Source organism: Sinocyclocheilus grahami, unplaced genomic scaffold, assembly GCF_001515645.1.
Source record: "Sinocyclocheilus grahami isolate Dianchi unplaced genomic scaffold, SAMN03320097.WGS_v1.1 scaffold6.1, whole genome shotgun sequence".
NCBI lineage: Eukaryota > Metazoa > Chordata > Actinopteri > Cypriniformes > Cyprinidae > Sinocyclocheilus > Sinocyclocheilus grahami.
Window position 1 is genome coordinate 2,361,419 of NW_015505185.1, and position 17,260 is coordinate 2,378,678.

The 17,260-nt window shown below is 36.6% G+C and overlaps 1 protein-coding gene across 4 annotated transcripts in view; it reads right to left on the minus strand.

Annotated features, from left to right (window-relative positions):
• LOC107587310 (beta-1,3-glucosyltransferase) overlaps window positions 1-17,260 on the minus strand; it is a 96,361-nt gene that overhangs the window by 36,047 nt on the left and 43,054 nt on the right. The gene's annotated exons all lie outside the window — the stretch shown is intronic.

Sequence of the window (17,260 nt, forward strand, 5' to 3'; positions counted from 1 at the left end):
AAAAGGTTAAAAGAAAAAGATGATACTGATATTACATTCAGACTATGTATATGTATATATATATATATATATATATATATATATATATACACACACACACATATAGTCTAAAGTATTGGGACACCCGCTTCTAATGAACAGGTTTGACTACTTTAGTAATTTCCATGAGTACAAATCTTAATGTTTAATCACATAATGATATTCTAGGAAATTCTGTGCTTCTAATTTTATAGCAACGGTTTGGACAGGACCCTTTTCTATTCTAACATGATGCCTCTGAGTCTGTGCAGTGTTTCCCCTGCCATTATATTAGGGGGGCGGCTTCCGACGCAGAAGTATAAATCAGCCTTAACAGTTACTTGTACTGAAGCGCGCGTGAAGCTTGCGGTGGTCTGCCGTCTCACTAAATGAGGACATGTAAACACATAGAAATGTAAAGGTATTCACGGCAACCCGTCAAAATAAAAGTTCTGTTTAACTTGAAGGCATTGCGGCAGAAATATATTGTTGTTCAGTAGAATGTACGTAATAGGCTGCTACTACGACTGCTAAAATTATTAAAACCTTATTTTTAAGGAATAATCATACAATATCTCTTCAGTGTTTTAATTGCAATATTATTACATGACCTTTTTCCAAAAAATAACATTTGTTTAATTTTCATTACTTAAAAGATAGATTAAATGAATGTTTATGCCTTAAAAAAAGTAAATCCACAACACAGAACTTCGGAGCAAAAAATCATAAGGCTATTGTAAGAATAAATGAAACTTGTTTTTATGCTTTCAAAATAATTAGACATGCTAAAACAGAATTTGGTAACAATAAAACATAAGGTTGGGAAAAATAAAACATTTCCTAGGGCCCTAAACATGTAATGCTTGTAAAATTTTTAATAATTTGATGTTAAATTGTTTAAGTTTCATGATTTTAATTAATTAGACATGTTTTTTGATTAATACAATTTAATTTAACCATTAAAAAGGAGTCCAGAAAAAAAATGCGATTCATTGCAATTAAATATTTTGATAGCACTAATACATATATAAAAACCATAGAAATATATGTGTAGATAAATATTGTTACTATTTTGTTATTTATGAATTTTCATATACTTACTGCATCAAGGCCCTTGCCTAGTACCCAAAGCGTTCATTTCATACTAGTTCATGTCATAGGGAGCATAATGACATAAAGCCTACATCTCTATGGATGGAAAGCTTCAGTTGTTTTGCTTGAACACTCTCGGTCCATGCAAAGCTAAAGGGCGGGAGTGCCAAGGGCCACAGGCAGGATCTGTTATGTAGAGTCATGCTGCTTTAAATTAGAGTTGCTGCCTGCCATCTCCGCTCTGTCCTTCTCCACCTCAAAGCTGCTATTGATCTGCCGGCTCTGATGGGAAGGGGATTTACCTCCTAAACCGCATCGTGCCCATCTCTTACAGATCTGCCTGCCTCAGGGATAGACGCTTAGAAAGAAAATGTACGCCGTTCACTCAAGCTCTCTGTTCGCATCCTTGAGTTTTCAGTGGCACAATTCCACTTTTAAAAGCCTTTGTGCTAAGTCCGCTTTCAAGTTTTTATGTACGTGTATGTGGCTGCATACGGATGTGTGATGGGATCTTTTACAGAGATGTATTTACTATATACACACGTACACACACACACAGGCCTGTCACGATAACAACTTTTTGTTGTGCAATTGCCCCAGAAATAATTGCGATAAATTATATTATTGTCATTTTAAAGACCATTTTATGCCACTGAATATATAATCATAATGTAACAGCATAATAATGCAAGAAGGCCTACACACTTCCAAATGACAACAAACTTAACATTTTTAAGAATATTTAGATCATGGAAATTAAGTATCAAAATATTAGATACCTTAAAATATAAACATTTTCTAACAAAAAGTGCAAAGTAACAAGTACAAAAAAAGAAAAATGCGCTTTTATGGAGATTTTTCCATCTACAGATTTTTCCCTGACCTTCTTATCTCTGTAAATTAAGGGTGCACACTATTGCTGAAAAACACAATCACTACTTAGCAGTCAGATGTCCGTATGCACAAAGGCACAGATCCCTAAACAAGGCCATACCTGCAGATGAAACTTTTGTAGAAGCATTTTTTTAATTTGAACTAGCACCTCATGACTACACCACGTTATGTACGAGAAGCTGCAAAAGACACAGGCGCAAGTGGAATGTAAAAAACACGGTGACATAAATTTGTAAGTATATATGGTGATATATTGCGTCACCAAAAATTATTGAGGTCATGTACATATATTGCGCGTTAAGTGGATATATTGATTATTGCGACAGGCCTACACACACACATGTATGTGTTTTAGTGCACTGGGTTTATCCATACAGTAGCAAAAGTGTATGTAATATGTCTAAGAGAAAGCGTATGACCTAGTGAGCTGCTTTGCTGTCTATACACTGTACATTTAATTAATCATTGTTCTGAAAATTTCCACTGACAAAATCCAGTTAATTCAATAGGAATTCGATATAGCAACAGGTTGAAGTTGGTCACGTTGATTCAATGTGCTGATAAACGGAAAGCTGCGTGGTTTGAAAGTGAATTCTGCATGAACGGTTCTTCATACTTCACTACACTATTGAAAATAGAAAATAGGTATCTTACCAGCAAAGTTTCATGAAAATTTTGCTAATCTGACCACATCTTGAGGTAGAATGCAGTCATGGAACCTTACAAGTAACAAATGTATTACTAATTTAATGCTCTACGTAGGTACAGTATGTTCTATGCAAAACTATAAGAAAAAACTTAACAATTTACAACTGTTTCGGGTAATAGTTTGCATGTTGCTAAGCTAACAGCATAATTCTCCAATACACAAAAAAGGTCATGCAAATACTGTGTAATGCTGTACATTTTGAATTAGACTGAACCATTTTTTTATTAAAAAATAAAATAACCACTAAATTTATTCTTGATACTTTTAGTATTGAATTAATCAAATGTATATTTATAATTTATACTTCTCTATAATTTTTTTTACTGATCTTGTTGGAATGAATTATAGCATTGCACGTTTAACTTAAAATACAGACCTATTTTGACAAAAAGGGCATCTGTAAGCACCAGAGTTTACTGAAATACATAAAAATGGTTTATATCAGTTAGTGAAAATCACAAAAACGTCTAGATGTTTAAGCCACAATAATCCAAATAGGTGAATAGGATGGGGAAAAAAGCAAATGCGGGATAAAAAAAAAACATCTTTGCTGAACGGCAAACATTTCAGTCACAAAATTACCCTCTTCAGTGAATAATTACAATGCCATGTACGAGAGCCAACTTAAAACAACGAAAGATCACGTGGTTTCGTTCATTACACGAAGGCCAAAAATCAATCAATGCACATGATATTTGTAAAAAAAAATAAAAATACTAGACTGACAGATAAAATAAAGTGTCTGGAGACAAAAATATAGCCAACTAACAAAGTTTTGGAACAGAGTTATTGTGTGTGTTAAGTCTATGTCTGACAGGTATCGCACAGGTGTATTAAAAGCCCGAGGAACATTTTCACAATCTTCCTCTTCTGGCCACAGTCTGGTCAAAATGAAAGCACAGAGCAGTGTGTAAAAAAAGAATCTAATTAAAGCTGAATTTAACTGGTGTGGCCTCCACACTAATGGCGTTCGATTAATCATTAAACAGCGGAACTGCAGAGGGACGGAAAAAGGAGAAGTCTTGACATTTTGTCTTTCTTTTTGACCTTACATCGGCCCTGCTCTCTCTAAGCTTGGTCACCATCACCTTTGCACGTACCAAATTTGTGAATGAGGACAATGCGCGGTGGAGCGAAGTAAGCAATTAGAAAAGGTATTGCATTATTGCACTTGGCTTTTTCACTGCAGATGGTGGAAATGCAGAGAATGTCTCTTCAAAGTCTCTGTGAAGCCTACTTTTGGATGTGAAGGCCAACCAAATTGTGACATGGAGAGGAGACCGAGGTGGCTGGAGTGAAGAGAACCTAGTAGGGGACTTGACAGTTGGTTCAATGATTTATTTGGTGAGGTATCGTTTGATTACAGGGCTTCGAAGCATATGATCCTTTGTCTACATTCTTTTACTCTCTCACCGCTCGCCTTCTCTCTGCTCAATCTGTATTCTATGGGAAGGGTGACTCCAAAGATAAAGGGACTGAATCTTTCGGATAAGGGAGATGTATTGAATGAGACGCTGGAGAATTGAGCTTCAGTCACCTGAATTGTTTTCCCCATATAAAGTATCACCTTCAGAGCTGTGCCCTCTGCATCACACTCTCCAGGGGCCATTGTTCACTTTCCAGGGGTCTCAATTTACACAAACACCAGTTCCTAATAAGATGTAATGTAAAAAAAATATTCATAATTTAATTTAAAAAAGAGAAATAATGTAAAAATGCTACAACTAGCAACCTGTGGAGTAATTAACCTCCCCAAATGCAGAGAAAATTATATTTAACAAAACAAAATACATGTAATTATACTATGAAATGCTGTAAAAACTTGGAAAAACACAAATCACCATTAAAAAAAAAATGTCCAAAACTATATTCTAATAAGACAACACATGTACTAAATAAATTAGTTATAAATTACAGTAAAATGACATTCCCAGAGCTATAGCTAAATATATCTGATATATCAGATATATTAGAGCAAAAACATATCTCTTTAAAAATATTCACCTTACAAAAATAAATAAATAAAAAATCTTCTAAATGTCCCGGCTTCTAAAAACTAATTATAATTATCATTATTATAATTATTAAAAGTATATTATAATTTTATACAAAGTTTAATTATTAGAAGAAAATCCTAAACTTGACAAATGAAAATGATAAATGCTGCCTTGGCAACTAGCTAAAATTAAGTTGAAGTGGAAGAATTAACATGACAAAGCAAAATGAAAATAATTTACAGCTAAATAGAAATCTTAAATTTTTTTATAAAATGACAAAAGCACATAAAATTACTAAAACTAAAATTAAAATAAAAAAGAAAATAATAATAAAAACAACACTAGATGTGAGTAGTTCAAGAAAGGTTTATATTTAGTTTACTGATATACTGTGAATATATGGTTATGAACTTAGAAAAACAGGCTCAAAACTGATAGAAACACTATCACAACTATCACTATCACTATCTATATTTTTAAACACAACAGGATTTTCTTTTTCCAGTGTGCTAATGAACAAAAAGCCCAGATTTTAAGACTAGGAGGAGGCTTCTGATAAATGCTAGTGTGTCATTATATTCACACGGTGGCAAACCACTAAAAATGAACCACCTCAGATGGCATTGCATCTACCCGGGTACCAAAACCAATCAGATTCTGTCCCACAGCGACACAACACTCAACACTGAAACTCAAATTAGTTCTACAGCAAACCAGAACAAAGTCAGAGACGATTTTGTTTGCTTATGTATGATAATAGGAGGAAACGAGAGGTGACAGAAAAGGGGAAAGGGAATGAGAGAGAGCACTAAGAAATTGAAGCGAAAATAGCACATTTATCTCCAGAGGCTGGTGAATCAGGTAGCAAAAGTCTGAGGTGAAAACAATGTGAGACTGAAAACAGAATATTGACAAAACAGACTGATTACTGAGGAATAAATCTCAATGTAGACTGTAATATTTAATTGACTCCACATGCCAATTTTACCTCTAAAGAGAAAAACACAGAATGCACCTACATAAAATTAAACTTAAATTTTTCACACGACTGTTGAACAGTTGGTGGCAATAATTTGTAGACGAAGGGGCTGAGGACATTTAAAAATACTGCACACAACCAACCCCAAAGCAATCAAGACTTTCACCACACACTGTGCTTGGATCAGCTAAAAAAAAGCTAAAAATCTTTATTGTGCATTTATACCGACTCAAATTGAAGAGCAAAATTCTGCACGACTGGGCAGTGAAGACATATGGCAGTTGCTGAAGTGTGAAAAAGGCTAAAAAAAAAAAAAAGTTTTCCAGTGCTTAGTGTGCTCACAAGTTGCATCAAAGCGTCTAGCGCAGGTCATCAGCACTGAAGTACAGTAATTAGAGGTGATGTTTGAGGGCGCAACAACACTCTTAAAAATAAAGGTGATTCACGAAGCCATAGAATAACCTTTTTGTCTAAATTGTTCCATAAAGAACCTTTAACATCTTCAGATTATAAAAAAGTAAGAAAGAGATGGTTCTTTAAATACCCTTTAACTGAATAATTCTTTGTGGAACCAAAAATGGAGACAAAGGCCTCCTGTATACCGATTCGATGCGTTTTTGTAACAAAAATATCCATATTCAAAACTTAATAATCACTTTAATTAGGGGTGGGCGATATGACCAAAATCTTGTATCACGATATATCAGGTTTAGATATTTATCAAGATATTTTGATATAGATTTATATCAGGATAACGATATACATCACGATAGTTATTTTTTCTTTTAATAAGGGTTTTATGATAATGAAATCTTTGATATCATAGAATTTTCTATCTATCTATCTATCTATATATATATAGGCATAATTATTAGCATTATCATTATTTATTTATTTATTTTCTTCTTATTCTAGTTACAAAAGTGATTTAGTCAAGAGCAGTGAGAGATTTTCTCTCACTGTTGTTTGATTAACATGAATGGCAGACAGGACGAATATTAAACAGCTTCCCCTTTAAGACTGAAGTCTGGATCCAATATACTGTTACTAGTGATGTGAAGTTCGGATCATTTTACCGACTCTGACCTTTGAGTCTCGTTCACCAAAATGAACGAATCTTTTTTCGAGTCATTTCGATCATTTTAGCTAAATATAATTAAAATGTTACGTGTTACTTCCCTAACACGTCTACTATTTATGCAAACGTTGATCACACTACAAACAAAACAAAAAAATAATGCTGTAAGAAACAGAAAGGATTAATTCATTGTTTACCTGGGTCTTCAGTCTATGATTAGCTCACCTCCGACTGGATTCGTCTGAAAGAAGAAAGTATACACTATAGGATGACTTGAGGGTGAGTAATTTATGGGCTAATTTTCATTTTTGGGTGAACTAACCCTTTAAGCACCTTTATTTTTAAGAGTGAATAGGGAGCACAAAATGCAATGTGTAACCAACCAACCATTTCAGGTTTCTCTCTTCCTTTTTGGACTTCACTCAGGAAGTCCAGAGACAAGGCATTTACGACATTAATTGGAGTCATGCAGACCCAATGACTCACACATCAGTCGGAAGGTTACGGAGACAGATTCAGTCGATAAAGACATTGAAAGCACCTCTGCACATGGCCGATCGAATGCAAAGAAACAAATGTGGCCATTTGTGTGGTGTGTACGCTCCATCCACCTGGCACAAACCCCTGCTGACAGTTCGCATTGCCTGAGGTGGCTGGGGGAAGCGTAAAGGACAGTCACCTCGTGCCCCCGCTGGAGGTTTGTCAAATCTCTGAACGTCAGCAGAACAGGTGCAGAAAACCCGATCCAGGGCCCTTAAAGAAATAGTTCAGCAATTCTCTTATTATTTACTCAACCTTATGCCATTCTAAACCATTGTGTGGAAAAAAGCTGAAAATATTATTTTACAAGCATTTACAATGAATAAGTAATGAAGCTTTTATGCTTCAAATAGGATAAATAATGCACCATTACAGTATAAAAACAGTTTGAAGCCATTCAACAGATTTGTGTTACAAAAGACCTAAATGTTATTCATTTAAAACCTTGACATCTTCATGCTCATTTGTGAATAAATCATTCTTTTGAGTCAGTTTTAAATTATTCAGTTGATTCGTTCAGAAAGATTTGTATTCCAGCTGATTCAACAACTGGCAGTAAACTATAACTTTTATTAGTAAAATTTAAACTTTAATTAACTTAAAATTTAAAGCATGGTTTCAGAAGAATTTGAATAGCACATACATTTATGAAATATTTATAGTGCATTTGCATATTTCTTTAAAGCTTGTCTGTAACTGTCTTGTAATCAAATGTAAAAGAGCAACCAGCAGCCAGTCTTTATAATTTATTTTCCTCCACAGGAGAAAGTAAGACGTCATGCAGATTTGGAACAACATGAGGCTGAGTAATGACAAAATGTTCATTTTTGGATGAACTATACCTCTGAGACTTGTCAAATGTACAAATAAGCAGCAGTCTACCAACAATGATAATTGGAATAACCGGGGGCAAAAAGCCCAGAAGAAAAAAGAACAAAGTGAGAGTTTGTTCCGTCAATCAAGCCGATCACGCATGACAATGATTACCAGATGGAAAGCTAAAAACAATGTGAAGAATAATGGCACGATTTTTCGCCTACTCCTGACTTAAATGTTGCTTTAACAATAACAGACATCCTCTTTCTAAATGACAGAGCCACACAAGAGGGGCCATTAAGCCGTATACGGAGGAACAATGAGAATGTCAAGAGTGGATTTTGCACGCTCAGTGGCGGGTGATGGGAGACAAGAAAGGCTGTCGATGGCTCATTTCCATGAGCGGTGGCGTTGTGCATCCTGGCCCAGAGCTGATTGTTTCAGTGTAGAACTGGCTGTGCTCCAGTGACTCAGATCATTGTGCTGCTGTAGATGTAACGATTTGGAGTCCAAGTTTGTATGCAAAGCTGCCCAATCCCTTTTGACTCACCGGGGTAATATGTTGTTCAAAGAAAGACAGAGAAAGCGAGAGAGGGAAAGGGAGTGAATGAAAGGGATCAAAGGATGATAGGGAAGGAAAAGATTAAAAAAGAGATAAGACGGGAGAGGTGGAATAAAAGAGGAAGCTAAGAAAAGCGTGAGTATTCACACCAAAAAAAGGCCAGCTATATCAACCGGAGCAAAAAATAGCCTTTCAGAGTTAAGGCCCCCTCAGGTGCTACAAGAGGGCATTAATGCAAAAACGGAATATTCGCCCATCTTAAGTTTAAGATGAAAAGCTTTCCGGTGGAAAATATGAATTAGGGATGTGCATCTACATCTATTTGACAAATCAGTCTTAAGGAAGCACTGTAAAATTAGGCTGAACTTGGGTTCACCTGAGCCCGTTGGACGCATTTACATAAAATACAGTATGCTCTCATGTACAGAATACAGGAGTCTTGAGATCATACTTTATTTTAAGGTCCAATTCTCACTATTAAGTAAGTATTAACTATGACTTTTGCCTCAAAGTCTTAATTACTGCTTATTAATCGTTAGTAAGGTAGTTGGTAAATTTAGGTATTGGGTGGGATTAAGGAATGTAGAATAGATGGTGATAGATGGTGTTTTCGGTTATACTTAGCGGCTTAGTTATTTTATTAGGCATATATGGTATATTTTTATTAGTTTTGTTAATAAAAGTTCTGAGTTTGACGTTGTTGTTGCTTGAATTGAACCAACACCGAACTGGCGCTAATTTAAAAGTAAAAATGAAATGCGCATGTCACTTTTAAGCGAAGAAAAGAGGGAACCTCAAACGAACTAGAATTCTTTGATGAATAGAATTTGAAATTTACTGTCTTACTGACCAGGGGTGCATTTCCCGTGCAACGACGTAACTCGCTGATTAACCACCATAGTACGATGCATTGTTGTGGAAACAAATACTTAGTAGTCACTACTGTTTCCCGAACACGGTCGCATCTCCGTTGTTTGAACCACATTAGTTCAACAATATAGGGCCATTGTTAATGACCTCGCATGCATGTGGTGGAGTAGTAAGTTCTGCTATTTAACTGAATAGAGATCTCTAAGATGCTGCTGTACTGAACATGGCACCTAATTTACTATTTTTTGTTCCCTGTCATTTTGCTTTATTTGATGTTTGATTCATCGCGGGTTCCCTTTTACGTCACACTCCGGAGTTCCCTTTGGCATTTCTGCACATGCACACTTTTAAAAAATGGCGCTTATTGAGGACGTGCTAAAATAAATTGATTAAAATGCATTTATATTTAGATAGAATAGAATATATACTGTAGATTGTACTGCATGTTAGCTTGCTTATTGTGCAAAAGAGCATAATTTATTTAAGCCCATATGTCTTACTAACAAGAAACTATGCTACTAAACACAGGTCGAGAGCTGTAGTTCCAACCACGTAAGTTTGCGACGCTGTTTGTGAATGTTCATTTGAACTATGGTTTTAGGAAACACAGAATCGTTGAACTATGTTGGTAACGACGGAACTTGCGACCATAGTTGGCTAACAATGCTTTTGGGAAACGCACCCCAGAATGGTAGTGGCTGACTAGTTGATTTAACCTATTAACCTAATATATTTTAATAATCTTATAGAATATTAAGATTTGTATTTATAATATATTCAGAAAGGATACTGGTCTACAGCTAATTTCTTAATTCTCAATCTTTTTATACCTGTGAGCTGGGTCAATATAATATTTTTAACTCACCAATAGAAAGGTCAGTGATGTACAAAACCATTTAAAATAAGAGAAAACAAGCGTGTTAGTTAGAAAACGAGACAGAAAAAGTGTGTGTTGGAGGGAGGCAAGCAGAGAGAGGTAGACACACTTTTTTGGCGGAACAGGAAAAAGAATAACACCCATTATGATTCTCAGCAAGGTTTGGACAACACAAAGCCGCCTGGACAGATTTGTATTTATAATATATTCAGAAAGGATACTGGTCTACAGCTAATTTCTTAATCCTCAATCTTTTTATACCTGTGAGCTGGGTCAATATAATATTTTTAACTCACCAATAGAAAGGTCAGTGATGTACAAAACCATTTAAAATAAGAGAAAACAAGCGTGTTAGTTAGAAAACGAGACAGAAAAAGTGTGTGTTGGAGGGAGGCAAGCAGAGAGAGGTAGACACACTTTTTTGGCGGAACAGGAAAAAGAATAACACCCATTATGATTCTCAGCAAGGTTTGGACAACACAAAGCCGCCTGGACTCCATATACACTCTTAAAAATAAAGGTGCTTCAAAAGGTTCTTCAAGTGATGCCATAGAAGAACCATTTTTGGTTCCACAAAGAACCATTCAGTCAAAGGTTCTTTAAAGAACCATCTCTTTCTTAACTTTTAGTAATCTGAAGAACCTTATTTCGCCATAAAGAACCTTTTGTGAAACAAAGGTTCTTCAGATGTTAAAGGTTCTTTATGGAACCATTTAGACAAAAAGGTTCTTCTATGGCATCGTGAAGAACCTTTATTTTTAAGAGTGTAGCTACATTACACACTGCATGAAAGGCAATATTGGAAATGGCATAATAGGGGCACTTTAAAAAAAAGTATTAACAAACAACCAATATGCTAGTAATCTGCTTTCTAATATGTAACTATTTAAAGTGAGAATTGGCCCCTAAACTAAAGTGTTACCAGACTGTTTATAACTTGACACACCAACATTTGTAGCAGGATGCCCAAAAACAGAGACCCCCATCTGTATATACACTATCACTGCCTAAATTTTGGGGTTGGTAAGATTTGTTTTTTTAATGTTTCGGAAAGAAGTCTTTTATGTTTACACCACAATGATTGTACTAAAAATGGAAAAGCTTTTGAAAACGTCACATTTTTGACTAAAAACGCTGTCAGTGACGTGCAAAACCATTTAAAATAAGAGAAAACAAGCGTGTTCATTAGAAAACGAGACAGAAAAAGTGTGTTGGAGGGAAGCAAGCAGAGAGAGGTAGACACACTTTTTTGGTGGAACAAGAAAAAGAATAACACTCATTATGATTCTCAGCAAGGGTTGGACATCAAAAAACCGCCTGGACTCCAACACCTGAACTTAGGCAATGGAGACCGAGCCGGTTTAATCATGCTCATTATAAAGCTGCAGTCCCTGTCCCTGTATGCATCTCACCCGAAGACTAATGAGCGTTGAAGGCAGTTTTAAACCTCCTACTTTGCATCAATAATTCAGGGCCTGGAGGCAGCTCCACTTTAAAAGATTCCAAATCCGTGAGCCTCATTATCAGGTCTTAAACTGTGCGCCGCTCCAAGGAAGTGGATTGAGTAAACATGATCTCCGCCACTTTTAAAAAGGCAGAGTTGCGCTTTAATTACTCAGAACGTATCCGAGTTTTCGCATAACTAGGCGACGAGCAGTGATGAGAGCTGTTCAGGAGAGGCAACACCGTGAGCTTTTCCGAGCAGATCCCAGAAAAGAATGCGGGTCACTTGAGTTCAGAGAGACGTAAGGGAAAAAAATGTGGGATGAGGAGGAAAAGAGATATGAAGTGGCTGAGCTTCTTTTTCTGACTCATGATGTCACAAGAACGATCAAATCTGTGGCACACAACAGTTACAGAGTGAGACAGAGATAATTCGAGAGAAATATATAGTTAGAGAGATCATTTGAGAGAGTTAGTGAAAATTTGAGAGAGTGTTAGATAATTTGTGAGAGGTCAGAGAGAGTGACAGAGAGATCAATTGAGAGAGTAATAATTTGAGAGAGGGTTAGCTGGATAATTTGAGAATGGGTGAGTGAGTGAGTGAGTAATAATTTGAGAGTGAGTTAGTGATAATTTGAAAGAGGGTTATAGATGGTGATCATTTGAGGGTTAGTTGATTTAAGAGATATATAGTTAGAGATAATTTGAGAGTTAGTAAATTAGTAATAATTTCAGAGAGTGTTAGATAATTTGAGTGTGAGTGAGTGAGTGATAATGTGAAAGAGGGTTAGTTGGTGATAATTTGAGAGCTACTTGATTTGAGAGGTTTAGATAATTTGAGAGTTAGTCAGAAAGTGATAGAGAGAGGGATAGTTAGTTAAAGAGAAAGTTAGTTAATCAGTCAGTTAGTTAGTGAGTCAGTTAGTTAGAAAGAGAGTTTGTTAAAAAGATAGAGAGAAAGTTAGACAGTTCAAGAAAGACAGTAAGAGAAAGGGTTACAGAAAGACAGGGGCTATAGCCCCCTTAAAAATGGCCTAGCGACGCCCATGTTTGAGAGAAATATTATTTCAGAGTGAGTGAGTTATTGATAATGTGAAAGAGGGTTGGTTGGTGATAATTTGAGAGTTAGTAAGTTACTAATAATTTAAGAGAGAGTTAGATCATTTGTGAGTCAGTGAGTCAGTGAGTGAATGAGTGAGTGAGTCAGTCAGTCAGTCAGTGAGTGAGTCAGTGAGTGATTGAGTGAGTGAGTCAGTAAGTGAGTGAGTGAGTGAGTCAGTGAGTGAGTCAGTGAGTCAGTGAGTGAATGAGTGAGTGAGTGAGTCAGTCAGTCAGTGAGTGAGTCAGTGAGTGATTGAGTGAGTGAGTCAGTAAGTGAGTGAGTGAGTGAGTCAGTGAGTGAGTGAGTGAGTCAGTGAGTGAGTCAGTGAGTCAGTGAGTGAATGATAATGCGAAAGAGGGTTAGTTGGTGATAATTTGAGAGCTAGTTGATTTGAGAGGTTTAGATAATTTGAGAGTTAGTCAGAAAGTGATAGAGAGAGGGATAGTTAGTTAAAGAGAAGGTTAGTTAGTCAGTCAGTTAGTGAGTAAGTTAGTTAGAAGAGAGTTTGTTAAAAATATAGAGAGAAAGTTAGAAAAAGATAGATAGTTCAAGAAAGGCAGTAAGAGAAAGTGTTACAGAAAGACAGATAGAGAAAGATATGGACTAACTGACAAACGGACAGACAGATGCACTTTGCTAGATTAAAGTGGTGATATAGCTCATCCACTGACACATTTTACCCCAATCTCCCCATATATCTTAGCAAACCCATTATTCAACTGAACTACAGAGTTTGAAGTGCTCTGCATGGCTTCTGACAGCATAATATTGGTCATAACCAAGGCAGAAATTGCAAAGACTCCTAATAACCTGGCACATGCCCAAATAATAAACCTGACAGCGCTGCAGTATGAACAATGGCTTGGGTCTTAATCAAATTTATAGACTTAATCACATTAGAAATCAAAGACGCCAACACAAACACGGCACATGTTGTGTTATGAAACCTAAGTGCCATTAAAACGGGATAAAGCAGAAGCAAAGCCGGGGTAATTCAGCATTACAGTTTGGCTTGTATCTGCATAAGCTATTTTCAGGCGATTCATCCTATAGGAGATGTTCCAGAGAGGAACCATGGTGAAGCGAGAAATCAGAGACATCTGATAAAATAATATAAAAAAATGAGCAGCTGATAATAAGAGCCAAGGTTCCCTTTTTTTTAGGTAAAACAAGCCTTTGAAAATCTCTTTTCATTTACATTTCATTCTAGACTTGGTGCTTGTCAACCCATAATTTATTAGCGGAATAGTTCATAAATTATTCAAAAAAACTATTCTGTCATCATTTACTCACCCTGTTGCACCATTTTAATCCAAGGAGATGTTAGAATGCCGAAGCGGTGTTGGTTTTGAATGTTAAAGGGGTCATATGATGCGATTTCAATGTTTCCTTTCTCTTTGAAGTGTTACAAGCTCTTGGTGCATAAAGAAGATCTGTAAAGTTGTGAAGACTTAAGTCTCAAATCCAAAGAGATATTCTTTATAAAAGTTAAGAGTCAACCACGCCTACCTAAAACAGCTCGTTCTAACACGCCCCCATATGCCTGTCACGACGTGGGAAGATTTGCATAACGCCGCCCAAATGTTCACGCAAAGAAAGAAGGCGTAACTTTTATTCTCGCTGTAGTATTGTTGCTGCCGCCATATCGTGAAGGCGCTGTGTATTTCGTTGTGAAAGCGAAACTACTTTGTTTGGCCTTCCAAAAGAGGACAATATCCGCTTCGTCATGCCTATCTGCTGATCCGTGCTGATCACTGAGGAAATACATCAACTTCCTGCTGTGGATCGCCGGATCGGCTTTCACCGTGGACGAAGAGGAGTCCAGCCCGAGGTCGTCACATGTGGTTGCCACAAGCCCGCTGGCCGCGCCGTTCTCAAGCCCGCCCGCCACCGCTCACTCTAGCCCTCCGTGTGTTTTGTTGTGAAAGCGAAACTACTGTTTGGTCTTCCAAAAGAGGACACGACTAGAAATCAGTGGTTAAGTTGTATTTACAACACTGTTCCAGAACAGTTCAACCCAAATATTCATTTGTGTGCAGCACATTTTATGGAGGACTGTTTCCTGATCCTGTGAGAGTAGACTACAACGCCGGCAGTTCTGACTCACAGACTGTAAGTACGTTTTCATTTAAAGGATTTGCCACTGATGATTCAAACGCGAGTTTTGAGCAGTGTAGAGTAGCCCTTGTTTGTCATTTCTCCGATCACAAATGCAGACATGGTTTTATGTTTACCATAAAACATAAATAAAACGGCGCGATGCATTGCAACAAGTAAAAAGACAGTATAAGTCATTATAATCAGTAATTATGTCCCCACTGGATGCAACAAATGCCTCGTTTATAATGGGTTTTAATGTTTTTGAATCGTCGCTCCGGCTGGACAGGGCATCACAGTATGGTAAGGGGTGTAACATTTCCGTCACACAATTAAGATATTCGGCCGATCAGAATGCACTAGATAGCTGGCCAATCACAGCACACCTCGCTTTTCAGACCGATGAGCTTTGTAAAAATCGACACGTTTCAGAAAGACGGGGAATAGAGGAGAAACAATAATGTACAGTATGTGGAAAATAATGTGTTTTTTAACTTTAAACCGCATAAACACATTTCATTACACCAAATAATGTTATTTTTAGCACCATCATATGACCCCTTTAAAGGTAACGCAAGAAAAGGAGCGGAAACTATTTAATTCTATATTCTGGTGCCTTTTATCCTTTTTTTTTTTAGCAGTCTTTTAAATGAATGGACATTCTAAAAAACATTTTGCTTCAAGTTCTTTAGAAGAAATAACATCATATAGGTTTTGGATAAAGCAATGTGAGCAAATAATGACAAAAATACTTAATGACTGGGTAAACCATTCCTTTAAAAAGCATTATCATTATTATCAGATATAGGGTTGTCATTAATAAAACAAAGTCCCTTTCATTTCGAGAATATACTTTTTTTAAGACTCAGAGGGACTTCAGTCAAACCGACATCATTAAAGCCTTATTTTAAAACCCTCTGAAAAATCTCCGTTTTGAAAATGAAACTCGGAGGAACTGTTATCTTGCCCTTAGGCTCTTGAAAGATTCTGATATCTACTTAATGCACCATATGAGTTTCGAGATGACTTTCAATGGCACATAAAAAAAAAAAAAAAAGAAAGTATTTTCACCCAAGTTTAAATTCAATCAGATAGTTACATAAAACATTCTCAAGGACACCTCGGAACGTCACTTTTTAATTTTACAGTTTGACGCGCCCCTAAACAACAGAAAAACTGCATGCTTTTATCCCTATCCGAATGTTCAAATAACCCATTATTTCCCAACCACTCCATCCAACTCTTCTTCATGCTTCATTAGACTAAAAAAAGGCTCTTGACTTTATAAAAGATAAGACAGGGCCGATATAAAGTCACCACCATGGCAACCGTAACTGTGTTAAGTGACTGTTATGCACAGGGATGAAGAGGCATCGGGTACTACAGCTCTAGAGTACTGGATGTGTGAAGCATGATCGGCTTGCTTTGCTGGGTTTTGATGGCGAGAGAGTTCATGCAGGCCTTCAAACCCTTCTGAAAAACAAATATCAGAGATCAAGCACACTCTAATATTCCCTACGAGCTTCTTCTGGGAGGAATGATGCATTTCAAGCTACTTCTCAATATTCCCATGCGAGGTCGACGCTGGTCTGAAGTACAGTATTTTTAGCTACGCAGACAATATCCAGAAATAATTTACAGATTATGCTAGTGCGCTTGACGTTTCGCTATATTTGCAGAGCGCATTACATGAGAAAACAAAGCTCAAACGAATGCCTCTCTGACATATACGCCTAAAGCGCTTCAGGCAACCAACCACTTCTGGGAGACAAAGACGACAAAAAAGAGAACTTCAAAACTATGAAGGTTATTGATCAGCGTCATGCGCTCTGTGTAAGAAGAAGCGAAGAGTGTTTTCTTAATCATATTATGGGCTGAAGCATAAGAAGTACCTTTTTGAAAGTGAGACTTCAGTGAAATTATATAACCATCTCTGCACTTTAGGTTTCCTTCAACTGTTTGATGTATGGAAGTCATTACATTTCGACTGACTCCACATCCACTTCATGAAGTTGATTAATTGCCATACTTGCCTGGTTTTGAGTCAGACAAAAGGATAATTTCAAAAAGACTTAACTTTTAACTCTATTCTGCTTTTTATAAAGCCTGATTTCTGTTGATCTACTTTCATCTTTCAACACATCTTTTTCGACCCATGACCTCTCTTTCTTCTCTGGCCTCATCCA